At 40.6% G+C, this 24,550-nt stretch overlaps 1 protein-coding gene across 4 annotated transcripts in view; it reads right to left on the reverse strand.

The window, feature by feature from the left end:
- SYT1 (synaptotagmin 1) overlaps positions 1-24,550 on the reverse strand; it is a 533,241-nt gene that overhangs the window by 304,639 nt on the left and 204,052 nt on the right. For 3 of the 4 annotated variants that reach the window (XM_061639659.1, XM_061639661.1, XM_061639658.1), the window contains exon 3: positions 9,862-9,917. The gene's annotated coding sequence lies outside the window, so the exon portion shown is untranslated. Of the gene's footprint in view, positions 1-9,861; positions 9,918-13,833; positions 13,876-24,550 lie in introns of those variants that run through there. The other variant, XM_061639660.1, reaches the window with a different exon arrangement.

Raw genomic sequence — 24,550 nt, forward strand, 5'->3', positions numbered from 1 at the left:
ATTATGAGGAGCACTGAGGACTGGGCCCATGATTATGCAAGGCGAGCTACTTGCCTCAAGCTGCAGTTGATGGAGTGAAGCCATTCCCCAATCCCGCTTCCTCTCTGGACTATAGGAAATCACTGTCTCCTGAGGAAAAAAATTCTGTTTTTCATTTGCTTCTGTAGAGCCTGGCTAGAGAAAACGTGGAGGCTTTTGCACACCAAAAGAAATGGTCCTTTACTAAGAAGTTCAGACTCATTGGACTTGGAAGGGAAAGTGGATCTCTTTGTTCCAGCTACCAGAGTATCATCGTCTTTCAGACAGACAGACAGACAGACATTTAACTGTTTAATTGGATGGGGTTCATGGTGAAATGGTAAGGTCAACCTCCCTGAAGCTGTTAAAATGCATCTGAACTTTTCATTGTGCCTAGTACAGTATGGTCATTGAGTCAAGCAGCAAAACCACCACAAAGGCACTAGTACCTGCACTCTCTCTCTGTTTCTTTTGTTTCAGAATGCAAGCTTACATAGCTGGGTGGGAGAGTGAGAACTGCATGCAACTGCATGTTTAATTAGTAGTATACATGTATGCTGTGAAAATACATGTGCATAAAGCTCATGACAGATTAGGGGGAAGGGTATCAGCCAATGGCTGGTGAGATGTAAGTTCAGTGCCATTCCCAAAAAGCTCTTTCTTTTGTCCTCTCCTGGCCTTCTGTCAGTTCCACTGATTTCAGTGGGATTCACTCTCATGTAAGAACTGTTGAGAACTATTGCTTGGAAGATCCAAAATTATTCGGGGGGGAGGGTGGTTCTACTCAACTATCCTTGGTGAAACTGATGCCCTCCAGTTCTGGACTACAATTCCCATCATCCTAGGCTATTGGCCATGCAGGTTGGGGCTGATGGGAGTTGCAGGCTACTGATATCTTCCACAAATTTGTCTAAATCACTTTGAAAGCCATCCGAGTTGGCAGCCATCACGATATCTTGTGGGAGTGAATTCCATACTTCATGTCCACAGAGAGAAGAAGCATTTCCTTTTGACTTTCCTCAATCTTACAACATTCAGCTTCATGGGATCATCCCAGATTCTAGTATCATGAGAGCAGAAGAAAAACTCTCTATCCACTTTCTCCATACCATGCATAATTCTATACACCTCTAGCAGTCCCCCCTCACTCACTTTTTTCTGAAACTAAAAAGCCTCAAATATTGTAACCTTTCCTCATAGGGGAGGTGCCCTAGCCCCTAGATTATTTTGAAGACCCTCCCTTTTTTTAGCCTTTTCCCACAGTAGACATGTGATCTGCTGTTTCCTGAGGGAGTTTTTTGGATCCGGGGCTTTCGGTCTTAAGAAATGCACTCTCCTTCCTCTTCCAAATACTAAAACTGAGTCATCTGCTATTCCTTCTTTCAGCTGAGCATTCAAGCTTTACTTTAATAGCTGTTTGACAACTGAAGACATAATGTTCCAGAAGAAAAGAAAGAAACACAATACACAGGGCTTTATAGCACTCTCATTAGAGTGTCTAATCAGCTGCACACACAAACTCTTCAAACAGATCTGAGGTAATGTGTGTTATATCCCAGACAATTTAGACAAAAGTTCATTTCTCCAATATTTACAACTGAACCTCCAGCATTAAGGTGGAAAGACCTAAATGTGGAGTTATTGCCTTTGCAGTGTAATTTAAGTGATACTGCAGTTTGGGCAAAATAAGGCTGCTTTCTATACCAGAGCACAGGGTCAAGTAGCAGATATAAACCACCAGGTGGCAGTGGTTTTTGACAGGTGGGCAAACATGTCAGAAACACTCCTGTTTATGTTATAAAATCCATTGTTAACTAGCTGGAGAGTAACAAAGCTGCCATCTCCCATCGGCTGGCCTGCCTCCCCAGTATCCACCTGAGTAATCCCAAATGGTTGTCAGCAGGGATTTAATATGTGTGCTATAGAGGTGAATAGAGAATAGCTCATTGATGCAAAGGCTATTTCCCACTTATGTCTAAATCTTGAAAGATGTCATTAAAAAAAACCCTAAGCGCATGATGTACAGTGGCAGGAAATTTCTAGGAAAGTCTAAAGTAATAAGTCATTTGGCAAAAATCAAAACAGAAATTAGTAATAAAAGAAAATTGTGCTATCCCTCCCCCCGAATGATTTTCTGTTCTGCTGTTTTCCTTTTTCAGATATGAAGAGTATTTTGATTGAAAGATGGTGACATTTTTTAGCATTTATGCTGGTGGAGGAGAAAAATAAAGTTTAGGAAATAATTAGGAAGAAATGCTAACATTTTTTAAAAAAACTAATGAAACAAGTTTTTAAAGCAATTAATTACAGAACACAAATTAACCTAATAGACACTGCAATCACTTCTTTAGCCATTATTAAATATATTTTTAGCTGGAATTCCAATTGCTGTGACTGCAATGCTTTACACTGTTTTTAATACTGAATTTTAAATTGTTATAACTCATCCTGGGACCTTATGGTGAAGGGAAGGTAAAAAATGATGATGATGATGATGATTAATAATAATAAGATTTCAATACAGCCAACACACACAAAATTAATTTTCTTAAATAAATAAACCAATTCTTAGAATGGGATGCTTATGGCCAAGATGGCCTCACTTCTTCCCCCTGCTTTTCCCCTTTTAAAAGACATCTCCAAAGGCACCAGGCCTCATTAATGGCTGGAAGAAGTGCTTTATCTGGTCGTTTCCTCTCCCTCCTTCCTTCACCATGGCCCTGAAATAATGCTAGACAATGTTTGAGGAATTTGATCTTTGTAAATTCCAATATGAAATTACCTGAGCTGTATCTCTTGGACTAACACACGGATTAGGAGTTAATTATCTACCAGATATAGCACTTACCTGAATGTTGTAATGTAGTTCTTCTCAGCTGAAAATTTGCATTAAATGTTGTGCATCCTGAGAGAAAATGCACATTTAAATATATATTTACACACATAGGTATAACAGAGGATATTCTTTTTTAAAAGCCACAAATTTATTTGGAAACTGAACAGAAGTACTGGTAAAAACAATATGTGAATGTGAACTGGAAACAGATAGTCATCCTAAAATGACAACTTTCTATTTTTTAGTTTTCTATAAAATTAAATCTCATGAAAATTTGATACAGCTCCTTGAAAACTCTAAGTTACTTTTATTTATTTATTTATTAAATATATATCCTGCTCTTCCTCCAAGTAGGAGCCCAGGGCAGCAAACAAAAACACTAAAAACATTTTAAAAGCAGACGTTAAAATATATCAAAACATCTTTAAAAACATCTTTAAAACATATTTAAAAACATCTTTAAAACATATTTAAAAACATTTTTAAAAGACTTCAAAAACACCTTAAAAAGCAATTCCAACATAGATGCAGGCTTCAGGACATTTCCTAGAACAGGGGTGGGAACCTGTGCCCTCTGTTGTTGGATTCCATCTCCTATTAGCTCCAGCCAGCATGGCCATCAGTCAAGGATAATGGGGGTTGGAGTCTAACAACATCTTGCCCCTGGCTTAGAGATAGACTTGCAGCAGTCTAAGGAGAATGCATCCGTTTCCTCCTGGTACAGCATCCAAAGGATAAACATGCCTCATATTTGATTTTTTAAAGCCACTTTGACTACTTGATACAAGTAGGAGAACTCACATTCTACTATTTGCATGCTGATCCTTGCACTGGAAAATACTCTATATTGCTGTTGGATACAAGTTGTGTTATGCTGCTGCAATAGCCTTTTGCACGAACAGATGAGAATGAATCATTTGTAGTAATCTTATTCTGTATGCTGAACATCCATTGTTGGATCAGGGCCATAGCCTTCACACATTAAATTATTACTTGAGACAAAATATTACCAACCATTCAGCACAGGATTATCCAACTGCTGGGACACTGGAATGCACTGTGTTTGTTAACTAAGGGAAAAGCCAAGAAGAATCAGAAGACAAATTAAATAATGGTGAGTAATCAATCAAGGTGCTAAAATGATAGATGGCAACAAAAGTCCCCAGGGAAGTCTGCAGACAGAACCATTTTGCAAAATTGGGTTGAATAACTAGTACATGTCAAGGAACTACAAAATGTAAATCCATGTCTTAGGTTGTCCATCTGAAAAAAGGACTGCTACTGTGGTTGCAGAATCAAACAAATAAATGGAAAAACAAAGGTAGGACACAACAGTGCATAAGAACTGTAATCAAACACTACTTAGAAAACATCCAGTATGCATTCATGTTAATAATACTATCCTGTAGAAATTGTTTTGTAGTGAAGCTTTTAAATCCCAGCTACCTATACATTAATAACTGCCTTCAAGAATTCCATGGCAGCAAAGTGGTGGTGCATGATCTTCTGGGAAACAGCAGAATTCGAAGCGCTATCACAATATACTTTCTTCCAGGAGGATCTACCCAGTTAATTGTAATCTAAAATAATATATCCAAGGAGATTGAGTTAAATTTCTTCCTTACTTCTTTAGTAATTAACAATATACTCAGAAGATCATTTTCAAAGCTAAATTGCCCACTTGCTGTCTTCCAAATGTACAAGGCACACTAAGCCCTAGTCCCTAGGCCTCACTGATCAAAAGTCCTCAAGCAAACTTCCCCCTTCAAATGTTCAAAAGAAAGGCTTTTCCCACAAATGGTCTGATTAGATATGACGCCCCGCTCACTGCACAGCTGACGGGCGGGGCATAATTGCAGATGAGGGCAAAGCAGCCGCCTCCATCTTTGAAATGGGCAAGTTGTGCGTCGCACCCATGACACGAGCGCAACTCGGCTGGCAGGGAGGGGCGAAGCTGGTGGGCCTATTTAAGCCCAGCCGCCCCTCCCACCTTCCTATTCGGATTCATGACACCCACCCCACCCTCCCTCTTTCATGGTGTGCCTAGGGGTCGCTTTGGGGCCGAGTAGGATTTTTTCTCCTGCCCACCCTCGTTGGCAGGCAGGTTTTTTGCCTGCTCCACACTATGGGAGTGGGAGGGAATCGGGTTAGGGGGCGTTGTTATTAGTAGGTGGATTTGGCTGATTTGGCACATTTGTATATTGGAGGCTAATGCCCTACGGGCAGTTTTGTTATAGCAATGGTGCGGGAAGGTGCGGGAAGGGGAATAGTTAAGGACAGCTAGGTGGCCCCCTTAGGCACCTTTGGAGGTGATTGGCGGTTCTGGAGGCCTGTCCAGCAAGGCTTTGCGGATCGAGGACAGGATATGGGCTGCCTCTGGGGCCAACTTATCTCATCTACCCAAGGGTTATTCAACCCCGGGTGGGGATGACGTAAGAAGGCCCCTCTACTCACCTACAAGGTGTGGCCGGGGTAAGGAGTAAGCGGATGGGCTTGCCCTTGTCCCGGCAGGGGCTGGTCGCCCAAGAGCTGTATGGCAAGCTACTTGCTTAGAGATAGTCCCGTACCTAGAATTTCCCTCTGCAGGTCACTTTAAAATTGGGTTTGTCTGCTGTAATTTAATAAAGTGGCCCTTGTTCAACCCAAGCTTATGTGTCAGTGTTTTTATTTCGCCCCTCAACAGCAACTGGTTTGTGACAAATACATCCTACCCATTAAGAAAAACTTCATAATTACAGTAAATATATATAAAATGAATTTTAACTCTATTCTATATGATATTGCAAAACACACCTGAGTCTTGATAACCATTCCATGTTTTTAGCAAGCTAAGTAGTGAATTCATGTTAGTTTTAAATTTTATGTATTTTTTTCTTTTTTAATAGAGCATAACATTCAGAAGTCCCTAACATGCTTTTTCAGAGTTTTGCAACTGAATCTTAAATGGAAATGGACTCCTTAAAATCAAAATGGACTCAAAATGTGTTAGGCATTTTAGCATTTGTACACGAACCTCAAATATTAGCGTATAGCTTTCCAAAGAAAAATAAGAATAAACAACCTACTGTAATTCTAGGAATCTGTAAGGTAAAAAAAAAGAATTCAATTTCTCTGGAAGTAATGGAGTGAAACTGCTCATACTGAGATGAAGCTTATTTCAAGCTGGCTGAGATGACACTTAGTCCACAGTTCCAGCATCATCCTGTTGATCTGAACAATAATCTGATTTGTTAAATTACACAAATTTATCTTTATAATACATGAATGATGGAAAAAACTGTCATTAACTAGATAGCCATTATGAACCATCATAGCTGTCAATGGTATGATCATCCAAAATAGCTGTCATGGCAGTTGAAATTTAATAACAGTTAACTGTGTGAGGATGATGAACAGACACCTCTTCAGCAAGACATATTGTAATAGTCTTTCCTCCTCCACAGCGCCAGGATTCTGATCTTTGGAAATATCAAACCAAATCAAACCCCAAAAAACTTCTGAATTTTAAATAATGAGAATAAAACTGCATGACATTTTTCTGCTTATGATGCAGATAAAGAGCTGGATTTTCCTTAGTGGTTTTAAAATTAGTCAATATGGCGACCCCATCAATTCCAATATGCTTGCTTGCTCTTGTTATAATTGATAGACATAGCGAAAGGAGATTGTTGCCTTCCTATTCATTTATTTAGATATGTGTGTCCTGCAGTTGCGCTCTCAAGGCAGCTCACAGTATCAAACAACATATCTGAGGCTGCGTAGGAGTGTACACTGAAGTGATGACTTCAAATAAAATGAAGTCTATGCTTGCCTAAAAGCAAAGGTATGCAGGGCCGGCGCCAAGCATGACTGGGCCCTTGGGCACTAGCCTGTCCCGGGCCTGGCGCGCCATAGCCCAACACCCCCCTCATACAGGCGCTGTAGAACTAACTCGGCTACGGACTGTGGAGAGGGATCTCCCAGCCCCCCCCAATACAGACAGTGTGGGCTTCAATAAGCCCACACACACACCCCACCTACCTCTTGTGTTGTGTGAATGATGTGCACACATAGCACACCTGCCTGCCATCAACCAAGATGGTTGCAGAGACATCAGCTCCTTAGGGAAGCCCCCCCCATCTTGGGTGATGGCAGGCATGTGTGCACGGCATTCACACTGATGAGGGAAGGTAAGTCAGGTGTGCAAGCAGGCTTACTGAAGCCCACACTGTCAGTATTGGGGGGGTGCTTGAGGGATCCCTCTCTGCAATCCAGGGCAGGGTCGGGTTACAGGACCTGATGCTGCCATGGATAGTGAAACGAGAGTGCCACCCTCCCACCCTAGCTGCAGGGGCCCTGTGTCAAGGCCCATCCTGGCCACCTTCTGGTACCGACCCTGAAGGTATGGTATGTTTGCCCCTCACAATGTAATTGGCTGTTGTCATGTCCACCTTTCTAAAATCTGTCTCTTACTTATGGATAGGTGGTGGTTTTCTAGCTTGTACATTCCTAATTCGGTGAATAAAACTCAGAGACAACATACTAAGAGCTTCATCTGAAGTCAGGGAGAAATAACTCTGCCTGGTACATTGCTTTACCCTAAAACTTCCAGACATTTTCTTCCTCGATGGTTGATTTCACATTGTTGTGCTATGCCAAAAGAAGGAAGGAATACTGCACACACAGAGAGAGAGACATCAGCTACCTAGGAGGTTTTGTTCAATAGCTGCTCTTTCAATTCGAACATCAGAGCCCCGAACAATTATTCGTGTGGAAGCACCCTGTGTTTTCAACTCATACTTCAATTTAATAAATCTCTTCCAGGAAGCCAGATTTCAGCTGAACATCAAGAAAAACTCCCTGTTAGAAAAGTATGACAATGGAACCAATTACATAGGGAGATGGTGGGCTCTCCAATACTGGAGGCATTCAAGAGACAGCTGGACATCCACCTGTTGTGTATGTTTTAACTTGGATTCTTGCATTGAGTAGGGGGATGGACTTGACTGCCTTACAGGACCCATCCAACTCTACTATTCTATGATTCTATGATCCACTACTTTCCGAAGAAGACAGATAGGATCAAATTGCTAGAATTGGAGGTTGAAGATTTTTAGTATGTTTGCTATGTATCAGATAAAACTTCATGAAATAAAACAATGATTGCAAAGGATTGAATGTTCTGCAGAAACAAATAAACGAGGCAATGATGGTTCAGTCTAATCCATGTTATGCATATTAGGAAAGCACTGCTGTTTTGGGTACCTTAGTTCAAGAGGGTTCAACATTTATAATAATTGGAGAAAAGTGTTGCAATTTATGTGGAGGAGACAATAACCAAGGTTCCTGTCCTCTGAAGCAAACCGACTGCTGCTAGTTGAGTATTCCCAAACTTTGTCATACAAATTATTGTTTAAAAATGAGAAAAGAGTAATTCTGCTTCATTTCATTTCCAACAACTGAGTCCAAATGGTGTGCTAAATAAATTATGTATTACATGTGTTAAATAGCCATTGCACAGTTCCATTTTTGTAATTATATATTCATAGTTAGAACATTTGTATTCTATAATCATAACGCCATGACTGATAAATTAACTGATGTATGCCATGAAAAGGTTGCTCATCATTATATTCTGCCTGACAGAGGAAGGGTGATTGTATTCATTGGGGCACCAACAAAGTTTGATTAATTTCTTCTTCATGTACATAAATACATTCAGATTCTGTTTGAATGGTTTTGATATGAGTTCAGGGTGTTCATGCCAGCTGCTAGAAAAGGCTAAAACAGAGAGATTTTTGATGATGTGTATAGAACAGAGAGAGAAATGCAAACATAGGTATACAACCCTCTGCCCATTTTACTGATCATGAATGGGTTATTTCCACAAAGCAGAACAGTGGGAATTTGCTGATGACTATGTACACCTCTCTCTATGAACCCTTCAGCTAAAAAACATGATCCTGAGGCCATATTACAAGCCAACCATTTTCAGATGTGGACTTCGGAGAGTTTTGAGGACCAGTGAGAATGGCCCTGGGCTTGAGGCTCCCCACATCTGATCCATATTATGGCCTACACAACTCTCTTGCCTTGGAAGATGATCATATGTGACTCAGAATTTTTTCTGGGTAACATATTTATTATTATTATTTTTTAGAACTTATACAACAATAAGAAATGAACTACAGTGACAGAACAATTAAAAAAAACTATGCCATATGCATGCAGCGTTCCCCAGAGTGGTAAAACATCAGTCTAACAAGCAATCCCTTTTAGGAGTCCTTCAAGATGGAAATTAAAAACAATAAAATAAAAGAACTGCATGTAAATATTATAAATGTTGCCAAATATCCCAGACCTCAGCCAAACATCATCTAGAGAATGTATTGCTGGCTACAAAGGAAATAAAGAGATGCCAAACCATAACAACAATGTTCCGTGCATGACCCAGAATTAAGACCTGAAGAAGTCTCTGCCCTTGTTGTAGCAGACTTGCACCGCTGTAGGAAATGCAGCTCTCTCCAGCAGCATCCTATGCACCTTTCTGTTTCACAGGAGCCATGGAAACCAATGGCACATGCCAGCTAAACATCAAAGGAATGGCAGCATTGAGGGATTTCTGCTCCACATGCCAGGAACTCAATGTAACTCACTGTGTTTTAAAAAATACATACAGGCCACCCTCAACAAATGCATCAGAAATATAAAGATTTGCCATTTCTTTCATTTCGTGGCTTCCAACTTATGGTATGTACCAAAACATCCTATTCAAGAAGACACCAACAATATTTCCCTATGTGATGCAACAGAGATACCTTGCATGGATTATCTTGGTATTTTATCTAAGTGGATTACAGAATAAATCAATAAAAAGTCCACTCCAGTGAAATGAAATTGAGTTTTAAGAGAAGGTAGAAACTGCGTACCAGACTAATTTCTTATATTGGTAAAAGAGAGAACAGACTGGTCAAAGAAGTAAATGTCAAACAGTATCAGGTTTCAGAAGGCATTAAAAACCAACTTACTGTTCACAGTGTGGATTCTGCCACCTTCTCTTTTTTTCTATCAGAAGTCCACGTTTCTGTAAGGGGGTGGAAAAGAATGCAATTGATTATGTTAAAAACAAAATAAGATCAGAATATTCCAGAAGAATAACTATATTAAACCTAAATCCTTCAAGTGTTTTTGACATGGCAGAGCCATATTAGGCCCTTAAGGAGGATCAGCTTAGAATGGGGAAGGATTGTGGCTCAGCAGCAGACCATCTACTTTGCATGCAGAACATCCCAGATTAAATCACTGGCACCTCTGGGTAGGGCTGGGAATGTCTCCCATCTAAAATCCTTGAGAGCCTCTGTTAGTCAGTGTAGAAAATACAGAGACTGATGGACCAATGGACTCAGTGTAAGGCAGCTTCCTATCTTACTACCAGTGTGCAGAAGCAGGATGAACTGGAAATTGTGAGAAGAGGGAACCTGAAGGAATGCAGGTACTACACTGTTGACCATGCAAAGGCACATACCTAGGCTATTAGTGTTTATACCAGGCCTGGCCAATCCAGATGCTCCATACTGGCCGCCAATCCTGATTGCTGATGTTGTATACCTCTGTTTCCATTCAGTTCCTCAAATGGGCTCTGAGAACTGAGCACACATCATCCTCGGTAGATCCCACTCTTAGACTGTGAAGTTAACACTAGACCTGAAGCTTCTATATATTTTCATATAGGTTTTGTGCAGTACTACCCCCCATGTGTCAACATCACAAATCATCATGATATAAGAACTGCTCATTATTTTCATTATCACAGTATGTGAAAATGACAGCTAAATTTACCATGCCAATGCTGTTTATGAAACCTGGTCATAAGAAACTAGTAGGAAAGAGGCAAAAAGTGTTGTGGCATCTTGTAAACTAACAGGTTATATTATAATATTTGTGAGTTTGGATGGCAGACCAATATGCAGTGATGTCCATGTACTTCAGTACACAAGGAACATAGTCCTTGCAGAATATGAAAGTATAAATGATTCAGCAGTTTCTCACTGGAGGTTACAGTTACATTTTAAGAAACTGAGAATATAAGAAAAGGCCTGCCTGCATCATTCTAAAGGACAACCTAGGCCAGCATCCTGCTTTCGCAGTGGCCAACCGGATACCTATGGGGAGCCCTCAAGCAGGACCTATATGTAACAGCACTCTCCCCGTTTGTGATTTCTCCATTTGGTATTTAGAGGCACCCAGTGGAAACAGAACGTAGCCATAATGGCTAGTAGCCACTGATAGCCTTTTCCTCCATGAATTCCTCTAATCCTCTCTTAAAGCCATCCAAGTTGGTAGCCATTGCTGCATCTTGAGGGAGCAAATTCCATAGTGCAACAATGTGCTGTAAAAAGTGAGCTAGTTAATATTATACATGACTAAAAATGTATTATCACAACAATAATATAGACGTTTGTCAAAAAGATTAAAATTTGTTGTGCTAGATTCAGATTTTGCCTTCCACAGATAGAAAAGCTCCTTCCATTCATGAAAGGCTTTTGACCTAGCAGTGGGATACTGCTGGTGGACTGTGAATGTGTGTGTGTTGGTGGGTGATTTTTGCTAATTCCTCCTCCTTCTGTGCCTCCAGTGCTGCCTCCCACACTGTTTAAGAATAGTGTGAGAGGTGATGCTGGGAGCTGCAGGGGGAAAGAGGAGATCAGTAAAACTCTACCCAGGGGATGCAGGAGCAAAGTCTGCATCCAACCCATACAGCTGATTTTAGAAAAGGCGTATTATTGTTTATTTTATTCACATTTACCAATTTATACCCTGCCTTTCAGTTCTGTATGGCAGAAGTCACCAACCTTCTGGGGGCAATGGGGTGTCCACATAACACAAAAAGGCTGCCATATCTAAAAGATGAGAAAAAGGGACAGGACCACAAAATGGTGGGAACATGCCTCCGCGTCAGCCACTCCTCTCAATGAAAACAAGGCTCCTATATCAGTTACCAGTGTGGTCACTCACACAGAGAAACTCTCTGCACTTCTCTGTTCCAAGTGGAAGAGAAGGTGGGTGTTCAATTCTGGTATCCAGTGAAATGTACACATGCCTGAGGAGGCATGTTCAGAATAGAAGAGGCTGAGAGAATTTTTAGTAAGACCTTGGTGGCCTCGTTATGATTTTAAAGAAGTTGTACGTCCAGTCTCAATATATTGTGTTTATTTACAATTTAGGTTTTGTTTACCCCCTTTGAATTTGGGTGCCTGAAGATTGCTGAGGGCTGTACAGTCACTTTTGCTTAAGTAAAGTAATAAAATAGATGGTTTTTATTTTGTCAATTTCACAAGTGAAACATTGTTTATTAATTGACCCCTGTGTGGTGACAGTTGGCTAATAGCACAAGGCGGAAAGTATAAGTAGGGTTTCCTTATCTGAACATTTGTAAAAAAAAAAAAAAAGTGAAATAGAACAATGGTTTGAATTCTGCTAAATTCTACTCAGAATACACCCATTGAAATTAATGGGCCAAAGTTAGCCATGGTTATTAATTTCAATGGATCTGCTCTGAGGGGGACCAGCATCAGATACAACCCAATGTTTCTCACAACCATGGTGAAAAGCCATCTCCCCCCCATGCATGTATTATACAGTGTATTGTTAATTTTTCAGATTGACGTTATAATGACTACATCAGAGAGTAAGATGGAAAGAGGGAGGATAGGAAAGGAGAGAGGGTGATGTTTTCTTTGTATAAAACGGAGCCACCTTGTCAATAAAATTGTTAACAACAACAAAGTAGTGTGAGAATGCTTAAAATAAATATACATAAGTACAAGTATTGGGACATAAATCTGTCTATACTTCCCACCAGGTACTCTCAGAATTTTACGTACAGTATATAATGAAGAAATCAAACAAGGAAAAGGAGAAATACTTCAACAAAGCAAGAAAAATATTATCTTACATAAACAGTACCCATTTGCTTTGTATTTCTTATTCTTAAACAAAAATATTTTATACAATGTGCTGGAACATTTATTCAGTCAACCATGGCTATGTATCCTGTGGGTTCTAGTACAAGGGGAGCTTTTGTAATGACAGCTATATTTCCTAAGCTGCTCTTGCAGCATCTGTCAACTTGTCTTGCAAGATCTGGTTTTCATTTCAATATTGTTTCAGAGGAAACAGTTATTTTTAAAAAACAAAATCCATTAGCAATACCAATAAAATAAAATGATTTTAGCTATGCCCGATTGGATTTTGCAATATCACTTTGAAGCATATTCTGTACATTTTTACAAATGGTGTCTGGAAAAGATTCCCTTGAGACCCTGAAGCAATCATGTAAATAATCTGCATCTTCTACTTAATTTACTTGTAAGAATCTGGGGAGGGGGGAGTACATGGAGATCTGATTTTGGTGATGCCTGAAAAGTGTCCCTGACATTGACAAACACTGTTCAAACAGCCAAGCAACAGTCGAGGGAGAAACACTAGGTATTGGCTTCACATATACAATCAGATCAGATCAGATTTATTTATATAATCATAGACCCATTCTACAATACAACTGAAGTAATACACAATAACATGGAATTTTACATATAGCATGAAGCATAAAACAAGCCATAAAAAACTTTACATCCTTCCAAAACTCACTCTGAGGTCACCTAAGTTCTTATTTTGATTACCAAACTAAAAAAGGGCTACCCTTCTAATAATACAGCCATCCTCTTCCTTCGTGCAGAATTCTAACTTAACACCAGTTGATCTACCAGTTAAATCCTTTTAAAGTGGGAAGATCAAATCCTTCATAACTCTTTTAGGCAGTAGTGAGGTGTTTTTGTGTGTGCGTGCAAAAAATGAGATGCCAGTACCCATACTTTAATAAAAGTGCCATTGGTGTCAGCAGAAAATGGTTGTCATGAGCAGCAAAAAAAGTGGCAGTACTCTGTTCCGATGTGTACAGTCACAGAAATAGAACTGTCTCTAGGAGCCTCAACACCTACCATTTGTTGAAGCTGGTATGCCCCACACTACCTTTCTTTCCTACAGGAAAGAGAAGAAGGGAGAGGGAGACAGATTAAGCTGTTTCTCAGCATAAGAGCTAGACCCTTTCCCAGCATTGCTAGAAGCTCCCTGCCTGACTTTCCTGCAGGAAAGAGGGGGGCTTCCTTTGCTTTTAGGCTAGGGATGTAGGGAGTGATTTCCGTCCTGTTCGTTGCAATCAGTGCTGTTTCTGATCCACTGCAGTTCAGCTTTCATGAAAACCTAATTGTTCATCTCACAGCAAAAACAATGCAGGAATGTGCTTGCATGATTTCTGTTCCTGACCTCGATGGACATGCAAATTGTGGCAATTTCTGCTCATGTTTCCATTTCTGATGGAATTCTCCAACATTCCTATGCTGGGAGGAGGCACTTAACTCCATTAAAGCAACTGACGGGAAGAATCTGGCAATCAGAATTTTTGCCTTGGCTAGTGCATTCACACCATTTGGGCTCCACTTAGGGCAGCTTAGTCTTGGGCTGGCTCTAGGGGCCCATGGGGGACCCTAAGCCTATTCTAGTCAGGTCAGGTAAAGCCATGGTAGGTTACGTTGAGTCTAAGCATGTCAAGGCAGACCAGGTTCCTGTGCAACTCTGAGTGAGACCTGCTGACAGACATATGGAAGAGCTTATCTCAGCTTATCTGAGTGCTGCCCCGGGCTCCTACTGAGAGGAAGGGGGGATATAAATCTAATAAATAAATAAATAAGCAAACAAGCAAGCCAGCAAGGACCAGAGGCATCTAAAGGCTTAAGGCTTGCAGGGCTTTCCCTCATAGTGGCTCCACTCCCTTGGGAGAACTGTATGTAGTCTTTAAAGGGCACATAGCTGATTCTGCTGCCACATGTTCCTGTGTGGCAATGGAGCAGAAGGAGTCATTCACAGAGTCTGAAGACGATGGAAGAGTCACACGGAAAGGGTGCTGAGGGCTTCCCCTTGTGTCAACCTTTCCCAACCAGTGTGCGTCCAGATGTTGTTGGACCACAACTCCCATCAGCCTTTGCCAGCATTGCCAATGGCTGAGGCTGATGGGAGTTGTGGTCCAACAACATCTGGAGGCACACCGGTTGGGAAAGGCTGCCTTGCGTGAACAACCAGTGAGTCAATATCTGAATCCATGTCCTCTTTAGGCCAACGTTGAGTTCCTGAGGCAGGGGACATGATAGCAATGTCTGTTCAGATGTTGAGTGTGAGTGAGCAGACAGGCACCTAGACTGATGGTGCTTGCATGGGAAGCAGCTTCAGTTCCCTCAAAAAGCAAGTATCAAAATGTAGTCCTCCAAGCACCTTCTTTGTGGCAGCTGTTAAGAATTAGACCTTTCTCCCTGGCAATGATCTCATTTTGCAACTACTTGAAAATTGATTTCAGAGCTATCTTTGATGGTAAGCAGGGTCTGACTAACAGTAGCTCCAAAACATAATGGAGCATTTAAGAAACAGCTTCCAGATATTTTTCCCCACTGAGGAAACATCAACATATCATTAAGCAGTGAAGTACATAAGATGGTCACATGATAACCATTACTATCATAGTCATTAGGTGGTTAATTTTTTTCTACCCGAGGGCTGCATTCGCTATTGGCCAAGCCTCCAAGGGCTACGTGCCATTGGTAGGCATGGCCAAGTGAAAGTGGACATTGCCAAAGTGAGCCCTGACATCCCACACTCATACAGAGCACACACACACATATGTATTCACCATATAAATGCAGACAAGCTGGCAAGCAGGCACACACACCACATGTAATGCATTGAGACTGATCTCTGAAATGGAGACTTCCGGGAAGGGTGACTTCGCTTGTGCCTGCTTTTGAGACGGGCTCCCACCTCAAAAGAAGCTTATTCAGATATAAATCAGTCAGAACATTTTTGTTTTGACTGATGAAATTTCTCCCGGGCAGGGAGAAACGTAGAGATCAACCTCAAAAGCCTGTTTTTGTTGGGAGGACTGGATTTCATTAATTTATGAGAAAAGGTCCAGCCAGCAATGCCGGACGGACTTCCGAACAAGCTCTATCTGATTAATGCGATACGTTTATCTTTTCTTCAAAGAGAAAACGGACTAACAGGCAAGCACCCTTCTTTCTATTATTTTTTTTACTTGGTTTAAATTGTTGCAGCAAAAAGAGATTTGTCAAATGAATCAGCTTTAAAGAACTTCTGGGTGAGCTATAACTCTTCTCTGTTATTCACGAAATTAACAGCTTATCTCTGTTTCTATTGCAAAAAGCTGTCCTGGAAGTGCATTCTAAAGATATAAACAGAAGAGGGATTTCTATTCCGAGGAACATTATATTGTCTGGGACTATTCTCTTTTTGGTCTATTTTATTTTGACGAATCTGCTTCTTCACGACGCCACTAACTGTTTTGATGCTGGGAACTAAATTTGTTTTGTATTCTTGAACATAGAGAGATAAGGCAGGCTGCTCTGTTTATACTGTGATGTCATCAAGCCTGGAATATTAACCCAATTGTTGCTGAAATAAGAAGTGGTTCTTCTTTATTTTTGTTTTGTTTTGTTTTCGTGGTTTTAAAAATGGCAATCAAGAAAGTGGCTGAGAATCTGGAAGTAATTATGTTTCAGAAAATAATGGATGAGATTGAGATAACGAAACAAACCCTGCGACAGGGCAGTAAGGAGCTGAAAATTGAACTGAGCAAAATGACGCAGGAGCTTAAAGAAATAGGGGATCCTGTGAGAGAGGAGAATGAGATCAGAGATGAGAAAAGAAAAAATAAAGGGAAGATACAAGCCCTGGAGATCGGAACAAATGTGGAATTGGAAAAAGATCTGGAGTTTATGGATATTAGAAATAAAATCTACTGTTTGGAATTTAACGTTATCTCTGAAGAAATTAATGAAGATATTAGAGATAAAGTTATCAATGGCTTGGATAATCTTCTGGACTGGAATGACGTGATGGAGCTTGATATAGAGAAAATCTATGGAATTAACTGCAGCCATGTGACAATGGAAAAACTCTCAAGAGATGAGCCAGTGCATTTTGTAAAAAAGAAGAACAGAGATATGACTTTACAACAATATTTCAGCAACTTATTCAGAATTGATGGCAAGAAAATATTTGGGATAGAGGAAATTCCCATCAGACTCTTATTATATGACTATGGCTATGACAGCAAGATTATTATGGAATACTGATAATGGAAGATTGGACACTGAAATTACTGGACTTAACAGGACTATTGAAGATGGAAGATGGAATTAATATGGATAATGGAATAATGGCTATTGAAATTATTGGACCTAACAGATTTTGATGAGATGGATTAATCGATATGTTTATTTGGACTATGGTTATGACAATAAGATTATTATTATTATTAACGAGATGGATTAATCGACATGTTTATTTGGAGAAAAATTGATAGATATATTTCTTAAAGAATTGAAACCTCTCTTTGACTTTTTGTGGAAAGAATAAAGTAATGTTTATGAGATTTGATGATTAATTAAGATAACTAGTGGAGGAAAGTGATTTTATAATATAATTTAAGAGACAGGATTGTTATATATTGTAGACCTATAACTGATTTGATCTGCGACAAATGGGAAGTCAACATTTTATTTTTTTGTTTAATCATTTTTGTTTTGTTTTGTTTTTTGTCTTTGAATGTTTTATGATTTTGTTTTGTATGTTTTATGAAAATTTGAATAAAAATTATTGTAAAAAAAAAAAAAAGAGACTGATCTCTGAAATGCAGAGAGAGTGACTTCACGCCCATTGCCATACTGGATTGGGGAAAGAGGTTCCTCTCTTCCCAGCCCAGCCCAATGCTGCGAAGGGAGGGGGGAAGTGCTGGATGGTGGAGAAAATCACTGACTAGTGGCTACAGGAAATAGCAGTCACTCCCCAGCTGCAGTGGAGGGGAAAATCAATGCCTCTGCCCATAAGAGTTTGTCCTCTGAAGAACTGAGGCAGAACTGTGTTACTCTGGCAACAAAATTCCAAATACTAGGAATTTAAGTATCAAATATGTAAATTATTGGTGGCTTTGAGGTGGTCTTCCTTGGACATTCTTCTACTAAGAAACCAAGCCCTATGTGTACTGCAATGGGGGAGGCAAACAACTGTCTCAGCTGCACTGGGTTGGGTCGAGCAGAGAGAAACCTCTCCTCCCAGCCCAGAGCTGTGATTAGAAAGAAGATACTTTGCAAAGGTTGCTCTTCCTGACCTTGCAACTGCACCTCTTCTTCTTGTGAGCCACCCTTACTAGCAAATTGAAGGTACTCAGGAAACAAAAAGGTGCAAGAGGAACATTTGCAAGGGACTGTGGGCTACTTCAGATGTCTTGGTGGGCCTGATCCAGCCTGTTGGCTGTGGGTTCACCACCCCTGCATTACAACAAATTATAATGTGAATTGTGACCTAAGATAAATAGATGTAACACAGCTGAGTTAATGATTTTAATACAAATTTATATCTTATGTACAATCCAAAGCAGTCTGAAGCAGTAATCCTATGCATACATATCTAGGAGTAAGATCATTAAGCAAAGTAGGACTTCTCAGTAAACTTGCACAGGATTGCGAGTTCTTCAAACTTGGGTCCCCAAATGTTGTCAGACTACAACTCCCATCAACCCCAACCAACTTAGCCAATGGCCAAGGATCATGGGAACTGTAGTCCAACAACATCTGGGAACCCAAAGTTGAAGAACTGTGGCTTAAATCAAGATCACCTCTTTCAATTTTTTTCCACAGCAACAATTTTTTTAAATTCTAAATTGCATGGATTAGCAGCCTCATACAATGAACTTCTTTGGCTGCTCTGCAATTTTAATATCCTTAACCATATTCAGATATTTCACAGAGGCCTTGTAAGAGTGAGCAACAGTGTTTTTAACAGCATCTCTAATAAATTGCAGTACAGATCTGTGAATTAGTTTGGCGCACAAGATTTTAAAGCACACACTATGAATCCCTATACAACCACCACTTAAAACACTACCCTAGCCCAGATGGATTGCTATGGCAACAAAATCCCAAATACCAGGCTAGTAAGGAACAAAATGTAAATTATTGATGGACTCAGAGTTGCCTCTCTTGGACACTCTCCTACTGAGAAACCAAACCTTATGCTTACTAGTACAGAGAGAAGGTTGATAATGCAATTTCCTCGGCACAGTAAGCACTTAATTCTGAAGGATTTCATTAAATTTTACACTTTAAATTTTTATTCTTGGAGCAGCAGTCAGCAAGCAGAGATTACTGTCAAAATGCCACCATGCAGGTCATTGCTCTCCGGACTCAGGATTTTGCTGTAACATGACAGAAGCTAGAATGTAAAAGCACCCGAGAGGTCTAAATAGCCTTCATGTTTGGTTTTGATTACAACATTAACCACAATACCAGTAGTGGTCAGCAGCATACAGGACCAAAGTAAAATATCAATGCACAGTATTTTGTGGTGAGGGTGGGGGGGGGATGCATTATCAAGGTTCACCTGACTTTGTGACCCCAGGAAGCTTGAGTTGTAAACTAGTAATCTATTTGGCCAGAGGAAGTATGTTTTTTTGGCCTTGATGAGTGGTTGAATGCTAACTGCAGGAGTTACAAATGTGCATTTAGTTAGGACATCTCTGCAATGCCACAAAGGAAGCGGGGCAGAAGAAAAATGAAGCAGTGTGATATTGGATAGCCACGTATCACAGAGCACATGCTTTGCTTGCAGAAGATTCCAGGTGCAATCCCTGGCATCTACTGGTAAGGCTGGAAAGGCTGCCAGTCAGTGCAGACAAAAATGAGCTGAATGGACCAACAGTCTAACTTGTTATTTGGCAACTTCTTAATGCAAGTCGAGAGCAGGGCAACATTATTACAGCCCACTTCACATTGTGCGATGTGAGAACTGTTCTGTTTGTGAGACCCTTGCTTCTGAGACAACCAAAATGCTCCAAGAAAACAATCGTATTGAACAGAGACTGATAAAATCCCTAGAAGAACTTGGAAAAAAATAATCATTTAGAAAGGACTCCCCATGATTCCTAAATTCAATCTCAAGCTTCTGAATCTGGCCCAAATGCCCAAGGTGACAGGGCCTTTTCAGTTGTGGCTCCCCATTTGTGGAATGCCCTTGCTGGTGAGGTATGTCTGTCTCCATCATTATTAACTTTTAGGAGGAATTTGAAAACGTTCCTGTTTACCCAGGCATTTGATGGCTGAAACACACTGTTCCTGGCAACCCAGAGATCACTAGATGGAAGAATTTTTTATCTGCAACTCTTTTTAGAATGTTTTAATTGTTTTTAGAATGCTTGTTGTTGTTATTTAAGTGTTTTGTTAATGTGTTTGCTGTCCTGAGCTCCTGAAGAAGGGCAGGATATAAAAGCAATAAACAAACAAACAAACAAACAGATAAATAAATAAATAACCTGAGCAGTTTTCAAATGTTTGTTCCCATATTGCATCATTCCATTATTGCTATTGAATTTTAAATTATTTTCCTTCTTGTTGTGAGCTGCCCTTAGATGCTTTTCATAAGGCAATCTGTAAATATTGTTAATAAATAGGAAAAAAAAATCCAGTGGGGATCTTCTCTTCTCTCTGCCTACATGTACCACCTGGAGGAATGGCTGAAGCTCAGTGGTAGCGCATCTGATTTGCATGCAGAAGTTCAGTTCCTGGCATCTCCAGGTAGGGCTGGGACAGACTCCTGCCTGAAATCCTGGAGAGCTCTGCTAGTCAGTGTAGACCAGTGTTCTTCAACCTTGGTCCCCAGATGTTGATGGGACACAGCTCCCATCATCCCTGACCATGCTGTCTGGGAATGATGAGAGTTGTAGTTCAACAACATCTGGGGACCCACCGTTGAAGAACAATGGTGTAGACAACACTGAGCTAGATGGAAGAATGGTCTGACTCACTACTATAAGGCAGATTCCTGTGATTCTATGTACCTCTGCACAATTTCTGACATGTCTGAATCAAGCGCACCAATAGAAGATAAATTCCTTCTTTCTAGTTTGGCCACCGTTGCCACTGAGTCAGATGTTAACATCATTTTAGCAAAAAAAGATGATACTGTACTATTCTATTTTTTTCTGTCCTTATTTCAGAGATTCAAATTTTAGTCACCTTATTCTGCAGACAGCACACACGAAACACTGTCAAGGACAAAAATTCTGGGAGGCTTCTAGCTCCCCTTGGCTCAGGTTGATGGATTTACAGCCCTCTACAATTTCTGTTTCATTCTCAGTTTGATCCCATGTCAAAAGAGCACATCATTTGACAACGTACTACTCTGATAACTGAACCATAACAACAGTTGGCTCTGTATCATAACTCCTTGATCAATAAACAATCACAGGAATCAGTGGGCATCACAAGACTCCCTTTTCAGGAGAGAAAACTGTTAATTACTTCACCATGACACTTTTATTTACCCACAAAATCATTCTCTCTTACAGCAGTTCAGCTGAAAGCAAACTCATGGCATAGGCAACAGGTATACCACAGTGTTGCAAAAACATCCCTTGAATCAGGAATCAAGTGCGGAGTCTACATTTGCACAAAGAGCTTGTATCTTGGGTTCCTGTTTTTACCCTGCTTTTACCCTGGCATTGAAAACTATAGTTCCAAATTGATGTACTTCCAAGTATCTGAGTGTTACGGTTCTTAAAGGAGAGTCGGAGATGAGTGCAAGTGAATTATTGGTGAGGCAATCTAATCCATATTAGGTATGGAAGCTAGGTCCAGAAAGGCCTCCCATATAGCACTCTTCAGGCAACAGTAGAAACACACACACAAATAGGAGTAGGATAGCAAGTGGATATACTGAAACCATTAATCTCAACAATGATAAAAACTGGTTAAGATAGAGATGCCTAATTATTAAAAATTCAGGAAATCCATGTTTGAAAATAAAAAGTTAAGTTTTTCTGTTTCATTAGACATAATTGTGCTATTAGATGGCAACGTAAAGGGTCTGACTGAATTTGGAACATGTATTTTGTTAAGTCCTATTTGGGTATGCCCTTCCTTCATGTGACTGTAATTGCATGGAGAGGTGAATGCCTGCTGCCCTGCCTCTTGCCCCCCATGCACTGGGGAACGCACCTGAAGGGGCAAGCCTATTGTGTACATAAGCTCCCACCACATGTGGGAACCCTGATCATGGCCAAACAGCAGTCTCCCCTTTACAGACATTGCCACCCCATATTTGCCCAAATAGGGATTTAACGAATTCTTAATGAAGAAATATCTTCTCCTTCTAGATGCTAAGGATTTGGGATATGTCAACAATTAAATAAATAACTAATGATAGCTGGTAAGACAGTGATGACAGGGTAAATCAGTTTTGAGAGAAAATGGCTGAAAAGGATATTGGAATGAAAAATATAATGATATTATTAACATTTTCATCTGCGAGTGAAGGGGCGAAATAAGACAAGGACACATCAGCTTGGGTTGAACAAGGGCCACTTTATTAAACTATACAAAAACACCTTTTAAAGTGACCTGCAGAGGGAAACCTAGGTGCAGAACTATCTATAAGGAAGCATCTTGCCATACAGCTCACAGGCGACTAGCCCCTGCTGGGGACAAGGGCAAGCCCCATCTGCTTACCCCTTCCGCCAGCCACACCCAGTAGGTGAGTAGGGGGGCCTTCTCAGGTCACCACCCCCCGGGGCTGCACAACCCTCAGGTGGATGAGTTAAGTTGGTCCCAAAAGCAGCCCATATCCTGCCCTCAAGCCGCAAAGCTCTGACAGACAGGCCTCTGGAACCGCCAATCACCTCCAAAGGTGCCTAAGGGGGCCACCAAGCTGTCCTTACCTATTTCCCTTTCCGCACCTTCCCACACCAGTGCTCCAATTATAAACTGCCCTCCTAGGGCAATTAAACTTCGACCATAACAAAATAGCCAAATTCACCTATTAATCACAACGCCCCCTAACCCGATTCCATCCCACTCTCACAGTGTGGAGTAGGCAAAAAACCTTCCCGCCAAACAAGGGTGGGCAGGGTAAAAATTCCTACTCGGCCCCGAAGCGACCATTGAACACACAATAAGAGAGAGAGGGCGGGGTGGGTGTCGCTTGCCGAAAGAGGAGGTATGAGGGGCGGCCTGGCCTTAAATAGGCCCATGGCCCCTCCCCTCCCTGCCGCACGTCACACACGCATAACGTCACGTGTCGCAGCGTTGCCCTTAACGAAGATGGCCATGGCAGCATCGCTCCCTCCTCACAACTATGCCCTGCTTATCCATGCTGCGCAGGTAAGTGGGGCTTTATTAATTTCATTTATTATCTTATACATTTTAAAACACACCACTAACCTAAAATAATCTCCAAGAAGATTAAAAAGCCTGCATGAAATGTACCCAATTCAAAACCTGCTCCCTTGCAGGTTTTAGGTTATGGGAGAAGTGGTTTTTACAAGATTGTAAAAATGGCAATTCAAGGTATTCTCTTTTATAAAACCATTAATGAGCATCAGTTAACACAAGACCTCAGGTAACTTCATTTTGTCCCAGTAAAATAAATTGATGTCAACATCACTTAAATGTCACCATATATTTTATAGACAAATTAATCCAATGTTTTGCTGACTACAGGTGGCATAAACAAGCCTTTGCGGCTGTCCTTTTAATAATTTCATAGCATACAGAAACAAAATATAAAATAACTCCCCCCCTTTACTCTTCTAAAATATAATGTAGTACTAGTATATATTAAACTATCTGAGTTAAAAGGAGAACAGAAATGAAGTCTTAACTATTTAGATATTTCTCAAAGAATGCAGGTCTCTCCCTCCCCCAACTTTCTCTCTCACACACATCAGACCCCATCCAGTCACATATACAAGCATACAGACATTTTTTTCATTCAATTCTTCTATCAATTCAAATTGCTTCTCTCATGCACACCTCATTCACCCCCCCACACTCATCATCCATCTATTCTTTCTCATTTTCACCCCTTCACAATCCATTCTAAATATATAACTTTTGCACACTGTATGTGGCATATTGAATGTCTATATTCACTAATAGGCAAAAACCCTTATGGTTTAAGAATGTAACTATAGCCAACAGATATTTCTATCAAACTTCAAAAAGCAGGGAAATTGGACAGCTATAGTGAATGCACCAGGGGAGCAGGAGACCTGATCTCCTCCCTGAGATATTGTACTGCCCTACACAATTGTCAAAAAGCAAACACAATTTGGGTTGGTCTTTCACAGTCCAATCCACTTCCTGTGTAGCTTGGAAGAATTTGGTAAAATGTGCCTGGGGAGAGAGGAAGCCCCTTTCCTTTCCAAAAGGAAAACATTGTGAACAGTATCACCTTTTTTTCAGGGTTCCCCTCCCTTTTTTATTCTACAGCAGGCAAATGTAACCTCCCACCAAATGGCCACATCCACACCAGACTGCTATTTCACTTTAGGAAGTCATGGCTTCTCCCAAAGAATCGTGGAAAGAGTAGTTAGTGAAGGGTGCTGAGAGTTGCTAGGAGATGCCCTGTTCCACTCAGATAGCTTCAATCAGAGTGGTTGACTATTAAACCACTCTGGCCACTGAAGCTCTGTCAGGGGAATAGGAGTCTCCTGTCAGCACCCTTCACAAACTACACCTCCCAGGATTCTTTGGGGGAAGCCATGACTGTCTCAAGTGAAATCAAAGTCTGGTGTGGCCCTTGATTAGCCAAGCCCAG

The sequence above is a fragment of the Rhineura floridana genome, chromosome 8 (assembly GCF_030035675.1).
Source record: "Rhineura floridana isolate rRhiFlo1 chromosome 8, rRhiFlo1.hap2, whole genome shotgun sequence".
Lineage (NCBI taxonomy): Eukaryota > Metazoa > Chordata > Lepidosauria > Squamata > Rhineuridae > Rhineura > Rhineura floridana.